This window comes from Mandrillus leucophaeus, unplaced genomic scaffold, assembly GCF_000951045.1.
Source record: "Mandrillus leucophaeus isolate KB7577 unplaced genomic scaffold, Mleu.le_1.0 Scaffold320, whole genome shotgun sequence".
Classification (NCBI taxonomy): domain Eukaryota; kingdom Metazoa; phylum Chordata; class Mammalia; order Primates; family Cercopithecidae; genus Mandrillus; species Mandrillus leucophaeus.
In genome coordinates, this window is record NW_012103366.1 from 1,806,462 (window position 1) to 1,820,959 (window position 14,498).

Below are 14,498 nucleotides of genomic sequence, written 5' to 3' on the forward strand. Positions count from 1 at the left end.
AGATGGCGAGAGCAATTCTCCACTGTAGGTTGGACCGGGTGAAGGGGAGTTCTGATGCCTACTGGTGTAGGCTGGCTTTTGGTTGTTACTGATGTGCTTGGATCAGACCAACAAGTTAGTCCCCTTGCACATCTTTTGTGGGTATTTGGGAAGACTTAATAAGAACTTTTTGTCCCTCCACTCATCTTGTGGTTTTCTTATTTGGTGAGGGTTTTAGTTATCAATTGCTGTATAACAAATTACCCCAGAACTTAGTGGCTTAAAACAATAACATTTATTATCTCATAGTTCTATGGGTCAGGAATATGAGCAAGGCTTAGCTGGGTCTGTGGTTCAGGGTCCCTTACAAGGCTGCATTCAGGGTGTTGGTCAGTGTCATTTCCAGGCCAGAGTGGGGAGCTTAGAACTTCCGCTTCTAAGCTCACTCGTGGATATTGGCAGGATTCAGTTCCTCACAGGCTGTTGGCCAAAGCCATCCTTGGTTACTTGCCATGTGGGTCTTTCTATAGAACAGCTTAAGGGTTGCAGCTTGCATCATCGGAGTGAGCAAGCAGGAAAGGCCAGAGAAAGAAAGAGAGAGGGAGGGAGGGAAACAACAAGCGAGATGGAAGTCACAGTCCTTTATAACCTAATCTCTGAAGTGATGTTTTATCAATTCTGCCTTATTCTATTAATTAAAAGCAAGTCACTAGGTCCAGCCCACACCCAAGGGGAGGAGGTTCCACAAGGGTCTGAATGCCAGGAGGAAGGGATCTCTGGGAGCTCTTTAGAAGTTTCTTGTCACAGTGAATGAAATGGTTGTATCCATCTATTGAGCAGCCAGGGCATGGATCTCTCATTCTCCTGAACATGGGCTCCTTGTGCTTATAGGACTTTAAAGATAACACAGTTTTCCTTGGACAGCCTTTCTTGCATGACATCCAAGGTCTTTTTTCTAATTTTCTTCTGCACATATACACCAAATAGAGATGATGTGTTCTCTCTCATGCCTTCCAAGTAAAAATCCACTTCAAGACATAATTCCTGCCTTTTAGGAGACTACTTTCTAGAAGACAAATGTAGAAGAGAGGTCAAATGTAAGGTAGACTGTGAAATGTTGATGAAGCATAACATGCAAGAAATACCAAGGAAGAAATTTTGATTTGTGATTAAGAACTTTGGAAGAGGTGGGATTTGAACAGGGCATCTACAAATAGTGAAGATCATGGAGTTAGAGGAAGAAAAACTAGCTTCAGGGCATGGAATGAGAAAGGCTCTGAGTCAGAAGAACCTGGGTCTTATCTGGAAATGGCTATCATTTGCATTATTTGCACTGGGTCCAGTGGCTGCAGCTGGACACAGAATCCCTGAGAAAAATCCATGCTTGGAAACTGGACCAGGAATAGTAAGCTGAGACCAGAAATGCCATCTGGGGGTGTTTGGACTCATTTTTTGTGCAGTAAGAGCCACTGAAAACAAGGGAATCTTGTGTTCCAGATAACTGAGGTGGCCGTGTAGAAAGCTGATTATGGTAAGATACCAGCAATAAAAGTCAAGTAGGAGATAAGTAGTCCGAATGAGAGAGGATGAACACTTAAACCTTAGTAGAAGCAGTGGGATTAGAGATGAGGAGACAGGATTTGCTTTTCACTAAATGTAATATGCCATCAATGATGAGACACACCATTTTAAAAAATTATAGCTCATTTTAAAAAGCTGCTAATTCAATGATGACACAATGCTAAGCCACTAGCAATGAAAAATGCATCTTTATTTCAGAGGTTAAAAAAAGTGTACATCTTAGAACTGATGAAATACAACAGATAATCTTAGGAAGATGACATTTGCATTTTGGACTTGAGCAATGTGGAGGATTCTGATGCCATTAATAGGAATCATGGGAATGAGAAATGGGCTCCAAAAGAAAAGATGCATTCTCTTTTGGATATATTGAGTTGGCTATCTCTAAAAGATATTTATGTGCAGATGTCTGGCAGACTATTAGAAATGCTGGTTTGGAACTCAGGGAAAAAGTTACAAAAAAATTGGACTAGGTTAATGAATGGATTATTTTGAAGTTAAATCCTTATGCTTAAGTGTAAATGAAGACTTTTTTTTTCTATAACCACAAGCTATGAAGTTCCCCTCCCCCTTCAAATTATAGTATTGTCTTTGGAGTGTTTGATCCACATTGGCAGGGATTGGGAGAAGGGAGTGAAAAAAAGGAGTTTGAGACTACAGGAAAAGTCATTAGCAATTGCACTTAGAATTGAAAATCATGACAGAAAGACCAGTGCAGTGGCTCTTGTCTATAATCCCAGAATTTTGGGAGGCTAAGGCAGGTGACTGCTTGAGCCCAGGGGTTCAAGACCAGCCTGGCAACATGGTGAAATCTTGTCTTTACTAAAAATACAAAAAATTAGCCAGGCATGGTTATGCATTCCTGTAGTTCCAGCTACTTAGGAGGCTGAGGTAGGAGAATCACCTGGGCCTGGGAAGTCAAGGCTGCGAGCCGTAAATGTGCCACTGGACTCCAGCCTGGGTGATGGGAGTGAGACCCTGTCACAAAAAATAAAAAAGATTTTCATATAATTGACAATTCATTGAGATATCATGTCCACCCCATCTTATACCCTGCAGCCTCTCTTATACTAACCCTGATATTTCATTCTTAGTACTAGATGAGTGTATTAGTTTGCTCTGATGGCCATAACAAAGTACCACAGATTGGGTGGCTTAAATAATAGAAATGTATTTTGTCAATTCTGGAGGTTAGAAGTCTGAGATCAAGGTGTGAGCAGAGTGGGTTTGTTCTAAGGCCTGTATCCTTGGCTCGCAGATGGTTGCCTTCTCCCTGCATCTCCACATGGTCTTTCCCCTGTATGTATCTGTGTCCGTATTTTGCCTTTTTATAAGGACACTGTCATATTGGATTAGGGCCCCCTCAGATGACCTCATATAACTTAATTACCTCCTTATAGTCACTACAGTCACATTCTGAGTTAGAAAGGGTTAGGAGTTGAAGATATGAATTGGGGGAGGGAGGAGGAGACAATTTAGCCCATAACAGTGGGTTAGCCAGCTAGGCCCTTAAATTCTTATTCACATGTGTTTTGAATGCCTAGACTTGCTAGCTGAAGTCTAATATCCTCTTTCTGCACCACAAACTATTTTTCCAAATTTGTTTCCATAATTATTCTGTGTCTCTGCCGAGGTGGAAGGTTATATATAGCAGTGCTGTAAAGTTTTTTTCCCCCCTTCATTTTTTTTCCCTTTCCTGTTCCCGAAAAAAAAAAATGCCATTCTTTGAAGAAAGAAACCACTTGTTCTCCCTTATCTTTCGTTGAGCAGCGTTTAGCAGAATTTGTGACATTACATCAGTTCCTCACTTTTTTCCCTTAGGAATAGACCTTCAATTACAAACTGTGAGCAAAAAATATATAATAGCAGGAAACACATATTTCAGCTGAAGTCTGACTTCTTTTTTTCCATAGTTATAACTTACCTAGAGGATAACTTTCTGCGGAACTAATTCTTAGCATGTATTCCAAACCCAAGTTTATAGGGATTTTATTGTTTGACAACAGGAAAAAAATACCACCAAATATATGAAAGTATCATTTGAAAGAGGAGGCCATGCTAGGCTGAAACAGCACTTCTCTTAAAACGTGCCTTCCTCTGGATTGTTTTTATAGGAAGTTTGCCTTGGCAAGCATTTCAAAAGAACTCACTAGTCACCTCTCTTGTAATTAGCTGGCTTTCTGCTAGAATCTTAGGTCTACCTTCATCTCAAATGGGTGCAAAAATTACTTCCTCTCTGTCACTCTGTCCACAGTATAAAATACTAGATTCCTGAGTAGCTTGATATCTAATTTTTCCTTTCTATAATTTAACTATATTCAGTTTAAGGTTTTGATTGAACTTAAACATAACATTAAAAAATGGGATGATCGATATAATGTTATAGGAGTGGTCCTTTCCCTCTTTTCCCTCAGGGTTAAAAGAATGGTACTTTTTCCTCACAAAAATCTATATCTCCAGCCATGGAAAGAATATCAGACAAACCTAAATTGAAGGATATTCTATAAAATACCCGACCAGTATTCTTCAAAACTGTCAAGGCCATCAAAAGCAAGGCACGTCTGAGAAACAAGGAAAGTCCAGAAAAAGTAAAGGAGACATAATGCTTAAATATCATATGGCATTCTAGATGGGATCTTAAAACAGAAAACACATATTAGGGAAAAACTAATGAAATCCAAATAAAGCATAGATTTAGTTAATAGTAGCGTACCAGTGTTTATCCATTAACTGTGATAAATGTACCATAGGAATGTAAGGTGTAAGACATGACTTATACTGAAACTCTGCATATTATCTTTGTAGCTTTCTATAAATCTAAAACTATTCTAAAATAAAAAGTTAACTTAAAATAGGATGAATGACAATAAAGATAAAAGAGCATAATGCAAGGAAACTATGAAATAGGCAAGGAAATACAGAAGTTATTAATAAATATTAAATGTCAGCCTACTGCTTGATGTATTCGTATCAATAAATGGCAGGATACCAGTGAGTCCATTGGCATATTAATCCAATAAACTTTTATAAATGATGAGTTGGTTGTAAACATTGTGTTTTATAGCATTTGAAAATTCCAAATGGTAACTCCGCACACGATGCTTCTGCTCACATATTTCAGCATCCTGTTTTTAGAATCTGCAGAAAGAAATATTTCATGTCCTTTAGGGAGGTTTAATAAAAAGCAACAGGTGGAAAATGGATTTTGCAGTAGCATGGACAGCCATAACCATAAATACTAGTACCTCGGAATTATACCAGCAGAGGACTGTAAACACATTAATCTCCCAGCAGTGCAGAAATTCCATTCTCAGATGTCATCTCAATTTCAGGCACAAAGATTGAATGCCTCTGTTTAAATTCAAAACACTGAATGGATATGATGATCCTTTATTTTCATGGGGATTCATGGAGTGAGTTTGCCAGTTTCCTCATCTATAAGATGGGGTTGATAAATCCCATCTCAGTATTCTGGGATTAAATGAGATGATATACATAAAATACCTAATATGATAGATAGTACACAGGATGTTTTCTTTTCTTTTTTTTTTTTTTTTTTTTTGAGACAGAGTCTCGCTCTGTTGCCCAGGCTGGAATGCAGTGGCGGGATCTCAGCTCACTGCAAGCTCCGCCTCCTGGGTTCACGCCATTCTCCCGCCTCAGCCTCCGAGTAGCTGGGACTACAGGCACCTGCCACCACGCCCGGCTAGTTTTTTGTATTTTTAGTAGAAATGGGGTTTCACCATGTTAGCCAGGATGGTCTCAATCTCCTGACCTCGTGATCCACCCGCCTCAGCCTCCCAAAGTGCTGGGATTACAGGCTTGAGCCACCGTGCCCGGCCAGGATGTTTTCAATAAATGGTAATTTACTACTTATTATGCTCATGAACATTAGCAGGGTCTTGGAATCTCAGAACTAGAAGCCACTTGGAGATTTACTTTTTGAAACACTATTATTTTACAAACAAGGAAACTGAGACCAGAAAGCAGTGACTTGCCTGGAGTCAGGCAGCAACTTTGTTTCAGAGTTGGGACTTGAGTCTTTGTTCCTCAGGTCCCACTTGGGTGCTTTTCCCAGATCCAGATTTCCTGACAGTACTGCAAACCTACTGTGTGCTAGTGGCTGACACAAAACTCTCTGCAGAATTCCAATCTTGGCATCTCTACCTCTGAAGATGCCATTCCCCTTCCTCAGAGGGAACGGGCTTCTCCGCCTCCCTCTCCGATAGGTGTGGCAATCAGCTGTCTTCCAGTTCCCTTTCACTGCATCAGCATTTCAGCCACTGCAGCCTGCTTGTGGACAGAGCAGGGTTGGCAGTGGTGACGACTGTTTTGGGAAAGGAAATGTAAGGGCATTTCGGCTGCCGTGCTGGGGCTGACTAGGAGCACACAGGAGACATGCCCCTCCCATCTCCCAGAGTGGGTCGGCTGGAGTTCATTGTGGAGTGTGAGGACAAGTGGGGGTAAGTAAAATATGTTGTATAAAAAATAGATGCTTAGGGGTATCCATGATGGAAAGAAGGAAGCTATTTAGACTTTAAAACTTGGTTTAAAAAAAAAAGTTACTTTTTATTCACTTATTAGTATGGCGAAAATAATATGAAAATTACTTTCCTGTGGATTCATCTTGTCCTTTGATAACTGTTAGCACCTGTTGCTTTTAATAAAGCTTTTCCCCCTTTAAATTCCCTAAGGAAAGCATTGTTTTTTATTTTCCGGTATGTGGTAGAAGACACATAACTCTATTAGTTTAGTCAAAATAAAAGGGATTTTTGAGAATTTTGAGAATGAAAAGCAACTTAGCTACATTTTTAAGATGTGGTCCAGCAGCACTTGGTGTCATGGGGGAGATATGGCTGCATTCATGGGGGAGCTGCTTCACCTGAGCCCCAGCCACATTCTGCTCCTGACTCTACGGACCCCTTTGCTTTTTAAAAACTTCCGTATCTTAAAATGAGGATGGAAAGAAGTGAGGAGGACACTGGGGAGGCAGGGAGGAGTCTGGAGGGAAGGGCTGCGTCTCCAGCCTTGCCCACTTAGTCCTTGTCCTTCAAAGTCGCTATTTACTGCAGGCCAGGAAAGGAATGGGGGTTATTTCTGGACAATTGTGTCATAAAATCCCGTCAGACCTGTCTGAATGCTAAACGCTCCATGGCATTGGTTATCCAGGGGAAGAAAATTTTCCTTAGCCAAATTTATGAGACTGGGTTGAAAACCAGGTTGAAACAGAACCTGGCGAATCCCCATGGCAAAATGATTCATCTTGTGGAGTCGGAAAATCTATTTTTATCACCTTTATTCAGCCAGCTCCTGATTTTGATTCTCTCACTGAGCTACGGCCATTTCCTTCATGGTGCTGAATAGGCCAAATGTCTCAGGAGTCTGAAACTTCTCTCCCCCAACTCCCAGTGTGGCTGATTCAGCAGCCCTGGGAAAAGGGGTTTGTCCTGTACTGCACGGGGTGGGTTCTGCACAAGGTGAAGGTCAAATAAAACCGAGAGGCTGCAAGTGTCAGCAGCCGGCCTTTGACTCAGGAATCCTGCCTGAGGGTATGTGCCACTCTGCTCTCCTGCTCTCTCTGTAAGGTGACTAGAAGGTGACTGGGCAGCCGTTAACTCCTCCAATTTTGAAGACCTTCCCAAGGGAAGAAAGGGCAAGAATAAGCCACTCTCCTTATAGCTGCCTTTGCATCTCCTCAATCTAATCATCGGGCAGAGAGGGACTTCCTGGCATCATTGTATTCATTTTCCCATTTCCATTTAGTTCTATAACTATGCATTCCAGGCTGCTACATAGTCCCAGCTGGTTCTTGCTGGAGTCCCAGCTAATGCTGGGAGGAGTGGCAATTGCTTTCTATAATAAGAAAGTTGAAAGGATAAAGATATGGAAGAAGAACTCACTCTTGAGTTTCCTTTTCTAATGGATTCAGCATGCTTACTCTCTGGGAGCTATAACAAATGGTGATTAGGAAAGCAACAGGAATGTTGACTAGATAGGAACAGTGACCATGGCTGTTGGGGGCATTCCCTGCACCTGGTATATAGTAGGCACTCAATAAATATTTGGGAAATGAATGGCCAGGATACTGTTCCGCACAGGCTTCAGTTGGCCTTCTTGACAGCTCTCCTTCAGGACGTAGTATGCAGGGCAGCTGGGAGCTGACATTCTGGAGTGAGACGGCCTGAGTTCAAATCCTGGATTGGCAGCTTCTCAGTTGTGTGCTGATCTTTGGCACGCAGCACAATCATTTGTTTCCTTGTCTGTAAAAATGGATGTAAGATAGTAACTACCTTATATGGTTTTCATGCAGAGTAAATTAATTAACATGGGTAAAGAGTATAGATATTTTTTTCTTGTCATGTGGTTCAAGATATGAAGAAGAAGAAAAGCAGCAGTAGGAAAAGAAGGAGAAAGAGGAGGAGGAACTTTGGCTATTGGGATAAATTTGGGACCCTTTGAGATTTTGGCCCTGCCTTTTAGGTGGAATAATTCCCTAAACCATGATTCAGTGATGTTTAAACCTTCTACTGTCCTATAGAGAGAATAATTTGAGAATAAAAGAATAAAATGGTCCAGACATGGTGGCTCATGCCTGTAATCCTAGCACTTTGGGAGGCTGAGGCGGGTGGATCACCTGAAGTCAGGTGTTTGAGACCAGCCTGACCAATGTGGCGAAACCCTATCTCTACTAAAAATACAAAAGTTAGCTGGGCATGGTGGTGGGCACCTGTAATCCCAGCTACTCAGGAGGCTGAGGCAGGAGAATCGCTTGAACCTGGGAGGTGGAGGTTACAGTAAGCCCATATCGCACCACTGCACTCTAACCTGAAAAGAAAAGAAAAAAAAAGAATAGTAAAATGGATTTCAGGGGGAAAATGATGACAAATTATTGCCACGAGTTATTGAACTCCTGCTCCTTTCCAGGTACTAACCATATTCAGTGTTGAAACAAACTGTCAGTCCTTGCCCTGATGGATGCTGCAGTTGACTCTCGAGGGCTGCTGGGCACTGTGAATTCAATGGTTCAGCGAACACAGCTGCTACATTCCTTGTTCTCTACCTTTTAAAAAGGAATGTTGAGTGGATCTAGAAGGATGAAGCTTCAAACTTAGCTCCCAACAGGGAACGAGGGGTAAGGAAGTAGGGAGAGATTTGTGTGTGTATAGAGTGGCAGACGAAGTCTAACTGTACAGCAGTATAAAGGCAGTGAAAGAAATGTAGACATGGTCATTGGATTGAACCATGAAACTGAAGGGAAATCCAAAGCAGTGATGTATCATCAACCTGTGAAATGTAAAGAAGCACATTAAGTAGTGAAAGAGTGAAAGAACCAAAGCAGTTGTTGTAATGATATAAAATAAGAGCCATAGCTTATTAGACCCTCAGAGTCCCAAAGCCCAACCTTGGGAGTATAGATTCAGGAAGGCTGGATTCCTTTGGCATCCTCTCTTTTCAGCTGTGGGTACTGCCACAGCAGGTGAGCTTGTATTTGGTCCCTTTCAGAGCCTGGAGTCTCCCATCTCTTGGAAATACAAGGGTATGTATGAGCTACCAACTCCCATCTGGCTTAGATGGTCTGTGGAACATTCTGTTTTAATTTGGTGAGTCCTTTTTTGACTCTAGAGTCTTCAACAGTACCTGCCCTTCACACCGTTCTCTCACCTTTGCCAGATCTGCTTTTGAGTAGCAGTTTTATCCCTAGATGTCTTATAGCCCAGACCTGGTAAATCACCAATGTGAATTATAGAATGGAATCATTTTTCATCCTGCTTTCATCCCAGTGGTGGATTAATTTTTTGGATCTCTGTTTTCTGTAAGCAGTCATTTCTTCCACAGCAGCCATCTGTGAAGAAACAGAGCTTACGAAATGACTGGGGCATGTTTTACATGGCTGTGCTCTGTTCCTTCTGTTTGATTCCCATGTAAGCTTTGGCAGTGATTTCCACAAGCATTTCTGTGGGAGGTGCTGGAGAATGACTTTGGTAAACAGCCCCTTGGCTATTGTTGGCTCTTTCCCTGCAAATACCATAAAGGACACAACTTGAAAAGTCGCTGTGGTTTCTGAGCCCCTCCTTGGGCCGACCCCAGGTCTGACATCTGAAAAGCTGAACTCAGCCATGCTTGTGGTAGAGCAGCGATGTGGACTGGGTCTGTGTTTGCCTGGCTTCTTCTGGGCCACTCTGGGATGGATGGGAGCTCTGACCATAGAACTTACTCCCCTCCCCTCATTACACATCCTGGGATTTTCACACTAGCCCTCAATCTGCTGGAGTCTTTTTAGATAGAATCTCATTTCATCTTCCCCGTTTCCATTTCAGGTTTTCATTCCACTAAGAATGGAGTGGCTGGTTCCATTGAGAACCAGCCTTAGGAGTTCTCAATGTATTGATTTTATTTACACTGCTAGTGTTACATTTTGTTTTTAGGAATATGGAGAAGCTTAGGGAATTTTTGGACATATGTTTTTCTTTCTTTCTTTCTTTCTTTTTCCCTAATGGCCAGAGGATTCTGCTCTCAAATTACTCAATCAGGGTAATTAAAGACTAAAAAAATTGTAATGTGTGAATTTAATGGTAAAAACTTGAAGGAAAAACTACCTTCCTTATAGGAAGAAGAGAAAAATTGATATAAATAAACTTGTTAGAAAGAGAAAACTGATTTACCAGCAACTGAACACCATTTTGTTTCTTGATTTTTTTGCCATTAAATAGGCTATGCTATTTCCTGAAGTTGACCCATTTTCCTTGCTTCTGCCAACACTCCCTTAAGATAAGCATTTATGAAGTTTATTCCATGCTAATATTTCAATTGTTTCCAGAATCCATCCCATCACAGCAGCTTCCATACTGCCAGGGATCTTGACGTCAGTATTTCCTGATGTTAGAGGACGGTCTTACATGTATGTAAGTGTAGGTATCTATAGTAAGAGAGAACAACTTGCTATATAGTGCTTATATGAGTCAATGCCATTAAAGTGAAAATAAGAACTAAAAAAATTATAACATTGTCCTCACATTATTTTTAAAGCATTATCTGTTTTGATGCTGGCAAAACTGATTACCTTATATAATGGCCAAAGGAACTATTCACTTTCAAGAAATAAGCAACTAGCCTGTCTTTGTTTTCACCAGCGTGTTTTTTGGTGACTAATATGTTGATTTGATGAAAGCTAATTGCACAAACTTGCGATTTGTGGGGAAGAAAGTAACACATTGAACTATGTCTAACAGATGTGGGTGTTCATTCCATTGGTGGATCCAGCACTTTCTTCCTCAATAAAGAGTATTTGTTCCTAAAATAACTGGTGTCCTTCAGGGCACAGAATGTCTAACTCAGCTAAAGGTATTTAATTTATATTATAAATGTACATATATATTTTATGAATTTTAATAGAAATATGTTAATTTATATTTATACATTTAAACATAAAAACATAAAATACATGAAATATGTTTGAGTGTATTGTTAGGGACATCTTTGGGCTCCTGTGGATATACTGTTTTTTCCCTAACATAACTTACATTTAAGAAAATTGTATTTTTTCATGAAATTTACTCAAGTAAGACTGTAGGCTGAGTTTAATGTATATGACAACTTAACTTTTGACCCATATTGCACCAAGTTAAAGCTTTCTTCTTTGTCTTTGAGCACAAGAATAAAAGCTGGCATACTATCCGATAGACTGAAATGTGTCCTCACGGTCATTTTGACTACCTTATGAGCATGATTAATTGACAACATGTTGTTACTATCTTAATTCTTTGGTCTGAGTCTCAGCTCCTGTGTCAGACCTCTGAGTCCCAAACGTAGCAGCACAGTCTGGGTCTTCACATCTTGGCCAGGTTTCTGTTAAAAAAACAAAGGTGCCTCTGTGTTATACTTTTATGGAGCACATGTGGTGTGTATTTATTTTGTGATAGGTTTTTATCACTTGGTAGAAAGATGTTACTGTATCTTAAGTGAATGTTCGTTTTCACCCCGTTGCTCCACAGACCCTAGTTGTTTCTTTCCATGGGCGATGGATTTTTAGGAGAATGTTCATAAACCTGCTATGAAAATCTTTCTTCTCCAGATGTTTACTTCTATATTTTTATCTGAAATTCAACCTTTTCACCTATGGACATGCTTCCCTGCAGCAAATAACACGACAAACTCTTTGTCTTTATATTTCAGACTCCCCACCCATTCCCCCCTGCCCTGAGCCTTCTCAATTCCAAACCTATGATTATGCTGGATGCTTTACATGTTATGCTCTAGCTTGTAATGGGCCAACTGAAAGATAAACTGCTATTAAATACATCTATGACTCTTTTGAGCACAAATAGAGCTGCTGAAAGAGTTTAAAAACATAGTGACTCCTCGAAAGACTGTGAACATTCTTGAACCCTTTGAATCAAAGTGAATTTTCTTCACACTCTGTGTGTGGGAATACACTGAAACTTATAAGAAAGAACCTCAGTAGCAAGATATTTGAAGCCTTTTGTGTTCTTAACCCTGCAAGGTTTTTCTTGGCAAGACTTGAAGAAAATGTAGCTGTCGTCTATTTTCTGCTCCTGTTGAGGGGAGCAGTTGAGTCTAGGAGGCCTCTGATGTGTTGGGGAGAAGCCTGCAGAGTAGAGAAGAGCCCAGAAGCTCCAGGTGCGCAGTGATTCCCTAGTTATTCCATTACCTAGTTACCTGGTTTTCTATTACCTAGTTACCTAGTTATTCCATTCCATTCAACCTCCTCTCCAAGCAAGGCTGGGTTGTTCTTCTATTTTGATCTTTTCTCATGTGTCTCTGTTGCTGTGGAGCTGCGACATCAAAGCCTACCCCAGACCACACGTGTCTTCTGTTGCCACTACGTTTCCCTCTGGACACTGGATCAGCCCTACTGCCATTAGGATGCTTGTGCTTTCCAGGAAGCCTCAATTTATCTGTGCTGGGGCAGCTGCTGAGGACTACACAAGCTTCGCTGTCATGGGTTTAGCCTTCAGGGACTCTCCCACTTGCCTAAGTTACCTCTTGGGTCCTTGATTGAAACTCCAGTTGCCAAGTAATGAAGATACAGAATTTTGCATTGATTTCTCTTCCCTTTGCCATCTTACCTGTTTCCATTCTGAAAAGAACTGCTCTGAACTGGCAAATGCCTACAAGGGACTTCAGTGTCATAGGACAGGCTACTTTGACTCCTTTGTATAACCTCAGAGTCACTGCCAGTACAAGGGTAAAACAGATTTTGTTCATCGTACTCAAATTCAGTGTGATGTGAGCTGTTGGAATGCTAAGAAAAACTTAGAGATATTGTTAGCAAAAATGAAATATTTTGATGCCTATCGCTCACCTGAAAATTTTCCCAGATTGGCTATTTCTAGATTTTTAGCAGCTTCACAAAGGGGTATTGTGTTTGAGTCGGAAGAGAAAAATATTTTTATTTCCTGTCCTTGACGTTTAGTGGAATTGATAAAAAGCATCAAGGATCTTTGAGTTCTGGATCTCCTGCAAAAAAACACATTATGTAAGAAAGGACTTGAATGGTTTTTTCCTGTTTGTCAGTATGAGGGGAGAGTTACTGTGGAAAGTGAAGGGCAGTGATCAGCAGGATTGGAAAACAAAGAGCTTTACTAGAAAATCACAGCAAGGGTGATCAGGCAGTTATGCTATTATCTGGCTCTAAACTTAATATTGACATTGACAACCGCTTTTACATCCTCCCCCCAACATAGTTAACAGGCTCCTTACTCATTCCTGAAAAGGCACTGTAGCAACTTGAGTTGTAGGGTTGTTGGAACTACCTGATGTTTTATTAAATGGTTATTTAATCAATAAATGATTGAGTGATCATCTCATGGCTGATCAGAAAGTATTCATTAAAAAAGTCATAGGTTTAACTTTTTTAAAAGTTAAGTCAACGCAGAGCTTATGTATTTAAGCAGTTGGAAGACAAAATATTAATATGTTCGGTTAAGGATATCCATTTCATTTCATACTTGGCAGTTAATTTTTTTTTTTTTTGGCCATAGTTTACATGGTCCAACTGTTAGGTTGGTTAAATTTGCCAATATGAAATATTAACAATGGGGTGAATGCTTTATGAAAACAAATTGTTTCTGCTTGGTCTACCTGTTTATTCATTCATCAAGATTTCCCAGGCTCTGTCAACTGATTTCTAAGCAGACATTTGATGATGTCTTGAGGAGTAAATAATATGTTATAGAAATAGAAAACTGCCTTCCATGTAGAGTAGAAAGAAGCCTTCATTGGTCTGTTTTTTTGTTGCTGTTGTTTTTTTTGAGATGGAGTCTCACTCTGTCACCCAGGCTGGAGTGCAGTGGTGTGATCTCAGCTCACTGCAACCTCCACCTCCCTGGTTCAATCAATTCTTCTGCCTCAGCCTCCCGAGTAGCTGGGAGTACAGGCGTGTGCCACCATGCCCAGCTAATTTTTGTAATTTTTGTAGAGATGGGGTTTCACCATGTTGGCCAGGCTGGTCTCAAATTCCTGAGCTCAAGTGATCTGCCTCCCTTGGCCTCCCTTGGCCTCTCAAAGTGCTGGGATTGTAGGCATGAGCTACCGTCCCCAGCCTGTATTTTTTTAAATAAAAATAATCCTTGGATAACTGTTTGTTGTTCTGTTACACTTGTCTATCTATAGAATGAAATCAATGTGGTTTTTTTTTTTTTCTCAACTTTCTTTTTTATTCTTCTTTAGCCCCATCATCCCATCTCTTTGTTCCTAAGTCTTTCAAATGCTTTAACCACACTATTTTCTTACCTGATTCTCTGTTCCACTTAGCATGTTATTCCAGGCAATGAATGTGTTGCTTCCCCTGTGATAGATTATGGCACTAAAATAGTAATGAGCTTTAGTACAATAGGAGCAAAAATTACTCTCCTAGGTAAGCCCCATTCTTCCCCTAGCTCATTTCAGTGTTCCATTAGCCACAGAAATGCCAAGGA

At 40.6% G+C, this 14,498-nt stretch overlaps 1 protein-coding gene across 4 annotated transcripts in view; it reads left to right on the forward strand.

Annotated features, from left to right (window-relative positions):
- The window catches only part of LIMCH1 (LIM and calponin homology domains 1), a 359,644-nt gene that overhangs the window by 188,285 nt on the left and 156,861 nt on the right, over window positions 1-14,498 (forward strand). Inside the window, exon 1 of one of the 4 annotated variants that reach the window (XM_011987983.1) lies at window positions 5,848-6,023. The exons of the other annotated variants lie outside the window; for them this stretch is intronic. The gene's annotated coding sequence lies outside the window, so the exon portion shown is untranslated. Of the gene's footprint in view, window positions 1-5,847; window positions 6,024-14,498 lie in introns of those variants that run through there. 4 annotated transcript variants of the gene reach the window in all.